The following is a 14581-nucleotide window of genomic DNA, read 5'->3' on the forward strand; positions in this document are numbered from 1 at the left end:
ACCATTATTGTAGTGGTGCCCTCATAAACTTGTCTTTTCCTATATATATATATATATATATATATATATATATATATATATATATATATATATATATATATATATATACACACACACATATTATATATATATACACACATACATACACACACATGTGTATATATATATATATATACACAAATATATACACACACGTGTGTATATATATATTGTGAGGCAGTGACAGGGGTAATATTTGAAGACCGCTATGTGTCCCCCAGAATGTGTCTGGAAACCCTCTGAGTTTGCTATAGCTATTACTGGGAGTATAGCACAAAGGGTATCAGGGAGACAGATCCCTCCTCCCAGTCCAGGTTTTGTAGCAATCCTCATGTCCGGCATTTTCGTTTAAATCATGCAGAGCACAGCAGGGTGTGTCTCAGTTGAGAGCCAGACTTGGTGAAGCTAACACACGCCGTGTGAGCTGGGCTGGCTCTGTGTGGAGTGAACACAGGCCAAGAGTGTGAGCCTAGGAGAACCTTACACAGATCCCTGCGGTTAACGGGGTCCTAAGGTAACAAGACTTTTTGATGCAAGGAATTTGTCTATATGCACCGGCTGTGATCCGGAAGAGACTTTGACAGTGGGAAATTGGATCTATTTATGCTGCAACAATAAATACTGTTGGTGTGAACACGCTGCTGCCTTACTGCCTCACGTTTTTGCCCAAGCAACGCTGCTACCTCACATTATGGTGGAGAATGCGGGCACTGCAGCCTGGTTGCTAAGGGCAATGGCCTAAGAGGTACTTACCCGAAAAAAAAAAAAAAAAAAGGAATTGTTTTTTGTTTTTTTTTACTGACTGTTTGCGGTGGATCGGCGGGTCCACGAAACCTGCAGGCGTTGCAGCCTGGTTGCTAGGGGCAACAACCCAGTTTTCACATGTTTATGATCAAGCCTGCAAAGTTACAGTTTAACTCAGCAGCCACCATGGAGGATCTTGTAAAGCAGCTGGCCCAGGCTAATGCTCAGCAGCAACAAACCAATGTCCAGCTCCAGCGGGCGTTCATTCAGCAACAGGAGACAAACAGCTTGTTGGCTAAGCAGCTTTCTGCTCTGCGAGAAGCGCTCCCAGCGGTAACTCCAGGTCATCCAGTCCTTCCTGCGGCCCAGGACAGAGTAAGGGCGGCACTTACGAGGATGAGTGCAGAGGATGACCCAGAAGCCTTTCTCTCCGTGTTTGAGAGGACCACTGAGCGAGAGAAATTGTCTATCGACCGTTGGACTGATGTCGTGGCCCCGTTCTTGGTAGGTGAACCCCAAAAAGCCTACCTGGATCTCAGCACGGAGGATGCCAAGGACTATGGCATACTGAAAGGTGAGATCCTTGCACGAATGGGGGTTAACACTTATCTCCGGGCCCAACGAGTGAATCAGTGGTCCTTTGAGGAGGGAAAACCTGCACGCTCACAGGCCCATGTCTTACTGGACCTTGTAAAAAAATGGCTGCAGCCGGAGACCTTGAACCCCGGACAGATGATTGAGCGGGTGGTGATTGAACGGTTTTTGCGGACTATGCCAGCCCCCATTCAACGGTGGGTGGGACAGGGGGACCCCGGTACCCTAGACCAGCTAGTGAATTTGGTGGAACGCTACACAGCTACCCAGGAGTTGGTCCGGGACTCTGCTTCACGGCGGGCACTCCGTAGGGATACGCCCCCTTCACAGTTGGTAAAAGACTCCCGTCCCTCCTCGGGTGCCGCCCCGTCTTCAGCCCTGGCAGAGAGTAAACCCCAGACTAAGGTTAGCCGGAGTCCCGGTTCCCCAAAGTCAGACACCCGAAACAGGGACACCTCTGCTGTTATGTGCTGGCGGTGCCATCAGCTCGGGCATGTGATGGCACAGTGCCCACTCACATCAGAACCCATGGACTGCCGGTATGCTCACCGGGTATCAATGTATGCCCATACTGTTTGTACCGCAAGCACTGTTGCTATGGGGGAGGAGCCCCATCTCTGCAAAGTACGTGTTAATGGCTATACAGCAGAGGCTTTGTTGGACTCAGGAAGTGTAGTGACTCTTGTACATGCCTCCTTGGTCTCCGGGGAAAACCCTACGGGACATAAAGTAGGGATACTTTGTATTCATGGAGACCTACGTGAATACCCTATGGAAAGGGTCACCATTGCTACCTCGTGTGGAGAGGTACAACATGAAGTGGGGGTGATGAAAAGACTTCCATATGCTGTTATTTTGGGAAGAGACTTGCCCCTGTTCTGGACATTATGTGGGAGGCGACCTAGCCCTCCGAGGTGTATGATTGAACCAGGCCCTGAGCCGGACGATCCCGACTCAGGGATACCTGCCGTAGGGGTCACCAGTATAGGGACAGAGTGTAACCCTGCCAGGTTCCCCCTAGAGGTAATGGCAGGAGAGGTTGAGCCACCCGAGGCAATCCCGGAGTTGAACGTGTCTCCAGATAATTTCGGAACCGCACAGCTCCGGGACCCCACATTGGCTCCTGGACGTGGAAATGTACAGGTAATTGATGGGGTACCCCAGCGGCCTGGTGCCAGGCTGGAAACTCCCTACATGGCTCTAAAGCGAGAGTTGCTCTACCGGGTTGATACAATCCGGGGGGAAATAGTGGAACAGTTGGTGGTCCCTCAGCCGTACCGCCGTCAGACCTTGGAATTGGCTCATAACCACCTAATGAGTGGGCACCTAGGTGAAGAGAAAATGCGGGAACGCATGTTTCAGCGGTTTTACTGGCCAGGGGTCGGCGCAGAAATTAAGAGGTTCTGTGAGTCCTGCCCAGTTTGTCAGTTGACCGCACCAACGCACCGTTTCCGTAGTCCTCTGATACCTTTACCCATTATAGAGGTGCCTTTTGAGCGGATTGCTATGGATCTGATCGGACCCATTGTAAAATCAGCCCGTGGTCACCAGCACATCCTGGTAGTGATGGATTACGCGACACGTTTTCCGGAGGCCATTCCACTACATCACACCTCGGCGAGGCTTATTGCTCGGGAGTTGTTTGCTATGTTCTGTCGCGTGGGGTTACCCAAAGAAATCCTGACCGATCAGGGCACTCCCTTTATGTCTAAAATTACAAAGGAACTGTGCAAACTCCTCCAGATCAAGCAGCTACGCACGTCAGTGTACCATCCCCAGACTGATGGTCTAGTGGAACGTTTTAATAAAACTCTAAAGGCTATGTTGAAAAAGGTGGTCTCCAAAGAGGGGAAAGATTGGGACATGTTATTGCCCTATTTAATGTTCGCTATCCGCGAGGTCCCACAATCTTCCACCGGGTTCTCGCCATTTGAGTTACTGTATGGCAGACATCCGCGGGGACTGCTGGATATAGTTAAGGAAACTTGGGAACAGGAGCCCACCCCTCACAAAAGCACAGTGGAATACGTTATGGGTATGCAGGATCGTATCACGGCAATAATGCCCATTGTTAAAGAGCATTTGCTGGATGCTCAGGCAGCCCAAAGTACTCAGTATAATAGAAAGGCCTCCATCAGGTCTTTTAAACCGGGAGATCGTGTCTTAGTCCTAATACCTACTGCAGAAAGTAAGTTCTTAGCCAAATGGCAAGGTCCCTATGAGATCCAGGAGAAAGTGGGGGAAGTAAACTATAAAGTGTATCAGCCAGGTAGAAGAAAACCAGAGCAAATCTACCATGTAAACCTGCTGAAGGCGTGGAAAGACAGGGAATGTATGGTGGCTGACGTAACGTTGGACCTAACCTTTTCAGGTGCCTTGACAACAACAAAGGAGGAGTCCCCTGATGATGAATTGGGAGTAAGGATAGGGGATTCTCTCTCAAAACAGCAGAGACGGGAGTCTCGGAGGTTAGTGCAGCGGAACACGGATGTGTTCTCAAGCCTACCCGGCCGAACAACCGTAATCCACCATGATATTGTCACCGAGCCTCAAGTAAGGGTATGCCTGAGGCCATACCGGGTACCAGAGGCTCGTAGGCAAGCCATTGCGGAGGAGGTAGAAAAGATGCTCCAACTAGGGGTTATTGAAAAATCCACGAGCGAATGGGCCAGTCCCATTGTGCTGATCCCGAAACCAGACGGTTCTTTAAGATTCTGTAATGACTTCCGAAAGTTAAATGAGGTTTCGAAATTTGATATGTATCCCATGCCCAGGGTCGACGAGCTGATAGAGAGACTGGGACGGGCCCAGTACTTCACGACTCTCGATCTCACTAAAGGTTACTGGCAGGTGCCGCTGACAGAGGCGGCAAAAGAAAAGACCGCTTTTGTCACGCCAGGGGGGCTCTATCACTATGTCGTCTTGCCATTTGGTTTACATGGGGCTCCGGCCACGTTTCAGAGATTAATGGACATAGTGTTAGAACCCCATCAACCATATGCCTCCGCATATTTGGATGACATCATCATCTATAGCAGTGACTGGAGCACCCACTTATCTCAGGTACAAGCGGTAGTGGATTCGCTCAGAGCTGCTGGTCTGACGGCGAATCCAAGCAAATGTGCTATGGGTCTCAAAGAAGCCCGTTACTTGGGGTATGTGATAGGCCAAGGGGTTATCAAGCCACAAGTAAACAAAATCGAAGCCATTCAAAACTGGCCTCGTCCCCTTACCACAAAACAGGTAAGAGCCTTTCTGGGTATAATGGGGTATTACCGACGATTCATACCCAATTTTGCTGGACGGTCGGCGCCTTTGTCCGATCTTTTAAAAGGGAAGAAGTCGGTCACGGTCCACTGGAATATACGAGCAGAGGAAGCCTTTCAGGCGCTAAAGGTAGTCCTATGTTGTCAGCCTGTCCTTGCCAACCCTGACTTTCAAAAGGAGTTTATAGTACAGGCAGATGCCTCTGAGGTGGGTCTGGGTGCAGTTCTGTCCCAGGAGGTAGATGGGGAAGAGCACCCGGTCACCTATTTGAGTAGAAAACTCACCCCGGCAGAGAAGAACTATAGCATAGTGGAGAAGGAGTGCCTGGCCATAAAATGGGCTCTGGAATCCCTACGCTACTACCTGCTGGGGCGACGCTTTCGCCTGGTGACAGACCACTCCCCTTTGGTCTGGATGAGGAATGCTAAGGAGAGAAATGCTAGAGTCACCAGGTGGTTTCTCTCCTTGCAGAACTTTCACTTTTCTGTGGAACACCGGGCTGGTAGGTTGCAGGGCAATGCGGATGCCCTGTCCAGAGGTCCCTGTATGTTGGCAAAAGTTCAACCCCGCCCGTTTGAACTGAGGGGGGGGATATGTGAGGCAGTGACAGGGGTAATATTTGAAGACCGCTATGTGTCCCCCAGAATGTGTCTGGAAACCCTCTGAGTTTGCTATAGCTATTACTGGGAGTATAGCACAAAGGGTAACAGGGAGACAGATCCCTCCTCCCAGTCCAGGTTTTGTAGCAATCCTCATGTCCGGCATTTTCGTTTAAATCATGCAGAGCACAGCAGGGTGTGTCTCAGTTGAGAGCCAGGCTTGGTGAAGCTAACACACGCCGTGTGAGCTGGGCTGGCTCTGTGTGGAGTGAACACAGGCCAAGAGTGTGAGCCTAGGAGAACCTTACACAGATCCCTGCGGTTAACGGGGTCCTAAGGTAACAAGACTTTTTGATGCAAGGAATTTGTCTATATGCACCGGCTGTGATCCGGAAGAGACTTTGACAGTGGGAAATTGGATCTATTTATGCTGCAACAATAAATACTGTTGGTGTGAACACGCTGCTGCCTCACTGCCTCACGTTTTTGCCCAAGCAACGCTGCTACCTCACAATATATATATATAAAAACATCTCTTTATAATTTTAATGATTTCATGACTATTGATTTAATGCTTTTTCAGGAATTGCTCAAGTTTTTAATGGAGCAAACATCCACACTGTTATATTTTTTTTTATGTATTTCTATAGGGTAAAATTCCATTTTGACTTTTACTTTACGCCCTCCAGCCCCAGCCTGAACAGCGACATTTTTGAAGAGTGGGTGGAGCCTCACGGGGAGAAGTGTAAGGCTGTGTGCACACAGTGCGTTTTTTGTTGCAGATTTGGTGCAGTTTGTAGCACAGATCTGTATGCCTATCTTTATACCATCTATGGCAGCAAAGTCAATGTAAATGCTGATGTGTTTTGCGCACATTATTTTTTTTGCCGATTTGGTGCAATCTACAGCATGTGAATATTATTGTGTTTTTTCCTGCACTTTTTAGCCCTTCAATTCATTGACTACATTAAGAAAAACGTCTGGCACAAAAATGTACTAAAAGGCATGTGTTCTTTGGTGCATTTTTGTGTCAGAAGATGCAGATTTCATGGAGAACATTTCTGCACCCAATCTGCAACATGCGCACATAGCGCAGCCAACAGAGTCGTCATAATTTACAACATTGGATCGGAGATGATTTTTTGAGGACCTCATTTTAGCCACTCCATTCTAGATGATTCACTAGTGAGCCGGCTAGAATGCAGTGGATTTTTGACGCTCTCCCTATAGCCTCCACTGTGGAAGGGTCGATGCTGAGGTGACTAGAATTGAGTCTTTTTTTTAAGATTGGGCAGAGCCTCACAGGGAGAAGTGTAACAGAGCGCAGCAGAGTCGTCATAATTTATAACATTGGATTGTAGTTGCTTTTTGAGGACCTCATTTTAGCAACTCCATTCTAGATGATTCATTTGAGAGCTGCCTAGATTGGAGTGGATTTTTTGATGGTCTCCCTGTAGCTTCCACCAGTGGCATACCACCAATAGAGGCAGGCCACATGACCGCTATGGAGCCTGTGAGTCAGGGGGACCCGATGCTAGCGCTGGCACCGGCCCTCCTCCCCTTCCACACGCCCCCTGCCGAGGATCGCACTTTCATTTATATCGGCATCACAGATGCCAATACAGTTGAAAGCAATGATGAGAGAAGGAGCAGAGACTCCCTTTCTCATCATTCTCCCGCTGTGTGTCTGTGACACTCTGATGTGTCAGCACAGAGGAGCGCGGTGACGTCACTACTGTGCACCGCTGTGCTAAAATGTCAGAGCTGCAGAACAGTGGACACACAATTGAGAAAGAGAAAAGCTGTGTGTAAAAACAATTAGGATCACCAAAAATCAGGTGTAGAAATGTCTTTTATTTAACACGGTTTTAAGGACAGCAAACACAAGCCATTAAAAACATTTAAGCAGAATATGCGGACGATCTCCTGTTTTTTGTTTCGGCTCCCAGAATTTCTCTCCCTAACTTGATGAAAGAATTTCAGATATATTCTCAATTAGCAAATTTCAAAATTAACTTCTCAAAATTGGAGGTTCTTAACATCAATCTGTCTTCCAGGGAAGTGGAGGAGTTGAAATCATCCTTTAGTTTTCGGTGGGCAGTTCGGTCTCTTAATTATCTGGGAATACGTCTTACCAGTGACTTGGGCCTCCTCTATGTCCATAATTTTCCACCTTTGCTAGCATCTATTAGGAAAGACTGTGACCGGTGGGGAAAATCTCTGTTCTCATGGTTTGGTAGAAATCAAATCTTTAAGATGAATATACAGCCCAGGCTCTTATACATTTTCCAAGCTCTCCCAATTAAAATTCCAACCGCATTCTTCCGGACACTCGAGTCAATTAAGTCATCATTTATATGGGCGGGCAAACCAGTACGCTTAAAGAGAACCACCCTATTTAGATCCAAACGCAGAGGCGGGATCGGGCTGCCGGACATGAAGTGTTACCATTTAGCAGGCCACCTCACCAGAATAATTGATTGGTGCAGGAACGGTACACAGAAGGTGTGGGTTCAAATTGAACAGACTTTTTCTCAAATACCTCTAAATAAATTGCCTTGGGTGCTTCCGGAGGCTCCTGCGGGGCTGAAGGTACATCCAACTATTGGCCCTATGGTGACGTATTGCAGTACGGGTCCGGTGCGTGCAGAATTGATCCCCCTTCACTCCCGCATGATGCCTATCTTGAGCCATCCCTCTTTTGAGCCGGGAAGAACGGACCCCATATTTCAGTTGTGGATACACAATGGGATAGATCGCGTAGAAGACTTGGGAGATCGGGAGGGTTGGCCCTCGATTGCCAATCTGGAGGCTAGACAAACCCCAGCCCCATTGGGACGCTGGAGATGTTTACAGCTGGCACATTTTCTCAGTAAAATTCCAAATAGGGCCTACTTCCAACAGCCCAAGACACGATTTGAAATTATCTGTGGGGGAACAGGCCCGACTCGACACTCGTTATCCGCGGTATATTTTTTGTTATCCTCTCCTTCAGACCAACCTCCTCCATCATTTGTAGCGAAGTGGGAGAGTGACCTCGGCGTGAGCCTCTCCTCTGACCAGTGGGAACGTATCTGTCAGCTTGCACACAGTTCATCCATTAGCTCTAGATTCCAGGAAGCCAGTTACAAATTGCTGTCCAGATGGTACAGGGTGCCATCTAGAATTCATGCCATTTTTTCATGGGTGGATCCTACTTGCTGGAGATGTGGTGTGGAGGAGGGTACTCTCTTCCACGTGTTTTGGGAATGCGAGGCGATCCAGCCGTTCTGGAAAGGTGTGTCTGATATCATCCGTCACAGGAACCACTGAGGAAATGGGTCCAACCATCTTCCTGTTGCATCACTGCGAGACCCCACTAAAAACATAGAAAGCATCCCTGAGGAGGTTCCTCATAATGGCAGCGAGACTATGTATCCCGGAGAGATGGAGATCTCAGACCCCCCCCCCCACTGTGGCACAGTGGATCACTAAGGTCAATGACCTAATGCATATGGAGGATCTGACCTCCTCACTGCATGACTCCTATATGAAATTCTGGGCCACCTGGCGGGGGTGCATGGACTTCCAACAAACAGGGGACTATAGAGAGCTGGTGGGAGACGGCACGGGAACCAACGAATCCGCAATTCTGTAAGTGTGCTGATAAACAGCGAGTATGAATGTCCGCCTACTCCTCCCCCCCTCTACCCCCCACACTTCTACCTTACCTCCTCCCGTCCCACTTCTTCCCTGCTCATCCTCTTATGCCTCTTCTATATTCTCTTCCTTTTTCTATCTTGTCTTCTTTTCTTCTTCTTTTTTCAAACGTGCGTATCTTAATATCTTAAGGCAGAATGTGCTTTTTCATTTAGAAAAATAAGAAAGAATAACCTTACGGGAACCTTGCATAGGTAGATGTTCGGGATTGGGCGTACGTCTTATATACCTTACCTAGTTGTGCATATGATTGGTCTCAATTTACTTTCTATTCTGAGCAGACTGTGATTATTGCAGACGGGCCGTTAGGTCCATGGACCTGTATTTTGTTGTTATGATGGTTTCTAAATAAATAAATAATTTAAAAAAACAAACATTTAAAAGCTCGAAAGGGATTCCTGTGCAATATGCATCTCAGGAAGAGATACATGATCCCCCCAATATATACAACAGTGGGTGTGCATACAACAGATATACAAAAACAGGTCCTCCAATAGAAAACGGGCTCAGGTTTACAAGCAATTCTAATGAGTCAAACATGACAAAAAATAAGGGCAAAAAAACCCCAAAAGCACAACAGGCAATTAGCCAGCATCCTGCTATTACAATATAAAATCCTTGCTAATGATGTATGAAGAGTAAACGAACCTGGGCACATAGATAAATAAGCGAGTAAAGGATCAAAAACATACCCAGAAGAACTGTGTGCTACAGAATCTATAATTAAGACTCGCAGTGCCCCGATGAACCTCTTGTTTATGTAGAGGAAAGATTAGTCAAGTTGGGAAAATATCTCAAGGAACCTAGTTGATGTGGAATGAGAAGGATGCGCTCTCCCTATGGTGACACATGCTGGTCTAACAGAAAAACCAGCCGAGTGTTACCGAGGAGAAGTATATATAGTTACCCTCATAGTGTGCATTCCATAATGGGAAGAAAGGGAAAATGTCCAGGGAATGTGGGAAACCCCACGCGTATCACCACACGCCTGTTGCTTCGTCAGGGGTAGATGTGAGCACAAATAAGTGTTTTGTGTCCTCTTAAATACCAAAAATGAAAGTAAAATCAATTACCCGTCACCTTGGAGTGCAGAGCAGCCGTAAGCCGTGGCGTCCGGAAGTGTTGGAGTACGCATGCGTGCGTCAGCTGTACACTGTGAATAGTGTGCCAATTCGCACGCGCAGAATGTGGCTTGAGAAATACGGGGCTGCAAGATTCTTTTGCTGTTGGAGCCATCATACAGCACGCGTCAGCTGCACACTATGAGCGGTGTGTCAGTGCGCATGCACAGAATGTAAATTGAAAGGTACGGCGCCGCAAGGTTTTTTCCCACTGCTGGAGTCGTCATACAGCACGCATGCGCGGTATGGATATCAAGTCCCTTTCTGCTGTGCAAATATCACACCCACTATGGGTGTGTTTAATTACGGCCATCAAACAATGCGCAAGCGCAATGCAGGTTGTTTTGTATCGCTGCTATTCCTAAATGTGGAAAATAATCAATTTCTTGACCGTTTTTATCATTATATACAGCACCAATCCAATAGGGATTCCGTAACTATGCTTTTGATTCTGTATATACAATTTAGATGTTATAGTATATAGGCGAATGCGCGAGATACAAAGAGTAAACTGGCCCGTTGATTTTTTTAACCCTTATTGTGCCATTATATAGCGTACATGCACCAAACACTGTGATTTTGTCAGAGTAAGTACAGTACTATAATGTGGCATGCACATGCCAAGCATTTACTGATTATATCCACATAGGTACAGTTTTTCGGTATGTGTACCCATATATTTTTTCATCAAGCAAGCATATAACATATATTTTTAGTCCTATAGGGGCCAAGAAAGAGCACCTATTGATGAAATATCTTGTTTAGGTGGCGCACCTGTAATGTTGCCCAATAAAGTAAGATTTGTTATACCTATACATAAATAACTTGACCACACACACTCTCCCTGAGATGCAGATTGCACAGGAATCCCTTTCGGGCTTCTAAATGTTTTTAATGGCTTGTGTTTGCTGTCCTTAAATCCGTGTTAAATAAAAGACATTTCTACTTCTGATTTTTGGTGATCCCAATTATTTTTACACACCGCTTGTCTCGTTCTCAATTGTTGGTACAAATTTTGGTGTGTTAATTGGTTTCGATCCCATTCCATATCTGTGGTGCCCTCAATAAATTGTGGTTTGTTGCAGAACAGTGGACACACGCGGAGGAGACCGGAGCAGCGGGGGAATGAGGAGAAGTGAGTATATTTGTGTATTTAATCAGGATGACCAGAGGACTATGGGGAAGCATACTACTATATGGGGGATGCAAACTAGTATATGGGGGCTGCATATAACTATATGTTGGAGCACAATATTATATAGGGGCACACAATATGGTGGTACTCTATATGGGGGCTGCATACTAGTATATGGCAGAATATAAGGGGTGCATACTCTTATATGGAGGAATATAAGGGGTATGTACTACTATATGGAGGAATATAAAGGGTGCATAATACTATATGAAGGATGCCTTATACATGGAATATAGGGGTGCATTATACATGGATGACTATGGAGTTGCATAATCCAATATGAAGGACTATGGGGTGCATTATAATACATACAGGACTATGGGAGTTGCATATTATGAGGACTAATGGGGTTACCTTATACATGGACTATAGGGTGCATTATATATGCGGGAATATAGGGCTGCATAATACAATATGAAGGACACCTTATACATGGAATGAGGGGGTGCGTTAGACATGGAGAACTATGGGGCTGCATAATACAATATGAAGGACTATGGGGCTGCGTTATAATACATGTAGGACTATGGGGGCTGCATTATATGAGGACTAATGGGGTTACCTTATACATGGACCATAGGGCTGCATTAGAATACATGAAGGACTATGGGGTGAATAATACAATAGGAAAGACTATGGGGACTACATTATAATACATATAGGACTATGGGGATGCATTATAATATATGGAAAACAATGGGGTGCAGTATAATATAAGGAGGACTATTGGGTGCAGTATAATATATGGAGTACTATGGGGTGAATTATGCATAGATGATTATGGAGTTCATTATATATAGATGACTTTGGGGGCTGCATTATAATACATGAAGGACTATGGGGAGTGCATTATACAGTAATACATGGAGTACTATGTGAGCTGCATTATAATATCTGCAGGATTATGGGGGCTGCATTATTATACATAGAGGCCTATGGGGTCTGCATTAGAATACATGGTGAGCTGTGGGGTGCATTATAATACATGCATGACTATGGGGGCTGTATTATAATATATGAAGGCCTATGAGGGCTACCTTATACATGGACTATGGGGGTGCATTATAAAACATGGAGGACTATGGGGGTGCATTGTAATATATGGAGGACTATGAGAGTTGTTTTATAATATATGGAGTACTATGAGATCTATCTTATACATGGAGGATTATGGGAAATGCATTATAATACAAGGAGGACTATGGGGTGCATTCTAATAATATGAAGGGTTATGTGGGACCGAATATGCTATATGGAAGGCTATGTGGGGGCCATTATAGGATTTGGAGAAATATATATACGAGGAGGGACAAAGACACAAGCTTGGGATGGGAAAGTTTTGTGCTGATGGAAAGAGGCTCTTTCCCGCAGCACCCAGCTTTCCAATGCTCTGATATGGGAAAGCTGGGTGCTGAGAGAAAGATGTATATCAGAGCATAGGGAAGCTGGGTGCTGATAGAAAGAGGGATTTCAGATCATGGGAAACCTGGGTGCTGAGGAAAAGAGCCAAGTGTTAACGTCATTATCCTGTACCCCAAGTGTCAGTGTCATTATCCCGTACCCCGTGTGTCTGTGTTGGGGGGCGGGGGGGGCAGGTCCAAACTTCGCACTGGGGCCCATCAAACTCTAGTTACACCACTGCTCAGTACAGAGATGACTAGATCGCAGTTGTTGCACTGAGGTTCATGATTTCTGGGCACTGTACTGTCTATAAGGCCAGAGTCACACTGGCGTATGACTCGAGAAAACCGCACTGCGCTCGGATGACATCTGGATATACGCAAAGGCAAGTAATGGAGAAGATGGAGAGATTAATCCCTCCCTCTCCCCTGCACCTGTGATCCGATCACTGGATCGGATCACTGTATAATGACACTCAACTAAAGGGTGCTTTACACGCTGCGACATCGCTAATGATGTATCGTTGGGGTCACGTCATTAGTGACGCACATCCGGCGCCGTTAGCGACATCGCAGCATGTGACACCAAGTAGCGACGATCAACGAGCGCAAAAACGTGAAAAATCGTTGCTCGTTGACACGTCGCTCCTTTTCCAAATATCGTTGCTGCTGTAGGTACGATGTTGTTCATCGTTCCTACGGCAGCACACATCGCTATGTGTGACACCGCAGGAACGACGAACATCTCCTTACCTGCGTCCACCGGCAATGAGGAAGGAAGAAGGTGGGCGGGATGTTCCGGCCGCTCATCTCCAACCCGCCTCTGCTATTGGACGGCTGCCGTGTGACATCGCTGTGACGCCGCACGAACCGCCCCCTTAGAAAGGAGGCGGATCGCGGGCCAGAGTGACGTCCCAGGGAAGGTAAGTCCGTGTGACGGGTGTTAGCGATGTTGTGCACCACGGGCAACGATTTGGCCATGACGCACAACCGACGGGGGCAGGTACGCTCGCAGCGTGTAAAGTACCCTTAACACTCGCAGCAGAACCTGATCTGAGTGCCATTAGCATATCGCATCTGATGCCTTATGCTAGTGTGGCTCTGGCCTAAGGAAAACTCTCTGTACAGACACTCCATTCTAGTTTTCTCAGTACAGATATGAGTAGATCAGAGTCGCTGCACTGAAGGTCATGATGTCTCATCTCCCAGCACTGTCTATAAGGAACGTCCTCTGTACAGTAACTCCATTCTATCTCACTACAGAGGTGACTAAATCGGAGTTGCTGCACTGAGGCAGATGATTCCTGAGCTCACTGTACTGTCTAGAAGGACGTCTGGTGTACATCATCTCCATTATAGATGTTTTAGTACAGAGATGACTAGATAGGAGTCGTTGCACCTAGGTCCATGATTTCTGGGTACCGTACTGTCTATAAGGACGTCTTCCCTGCAGGAATGCCATTCTAGCTGTCTCACTACAGAGATGACAAGATCAGAGTTGCTGCACTGAGGCTCATGATTTCAGAGCTCCCAGTATGGTCTATAAGGACGGCCTCAGCCAGTCCATGCATTGCGTTCCGAGATTGTACTGACGTGCATAGATGTTTGAAAAAGCCCTTATACAGATTACATGAAAGCTCCCATACACATAGGGCTAAAGTCGCCCGGATCAGACAACAATCTGATGAGTATGGGGGCTTCCCGACTTACCTCGAGAATGGATGTCAAGGGAGGGAAGGAACCGGCGTGTTTGAATTCCACTTGTTGATCCCTTTGTTCTCTTGAAAGATAATCCACCCCCAGAGGAGGCGACATCAGCTCTCAGATAGAGAACACATGAACATTTGGCCGAGCACTCCTGTATGTGATAGTCCAGAGAGAGCAGTCAGCCAAATGACTGTAGGGATTGTTTACGGGCCTTAA

Source organism: Anomaloglossus baeobatrachus (assembly GCF_048569485.1).
Source record: "Anomaloglossus baeobatrachus isolate aAnoBae1 chromosome 3 unlocalized genomic scaffold, aAnoBae1.hap1 SUPER_3_unloc_1, whole genome shotgun sequence".
NCBI classification, from domain to species: Eukaryota; Metazoa; Chordata; class Amphibia; order Anura; family Aromobatidae; genus Anomaloglossus; species Anomaloglossus baeobatrachus.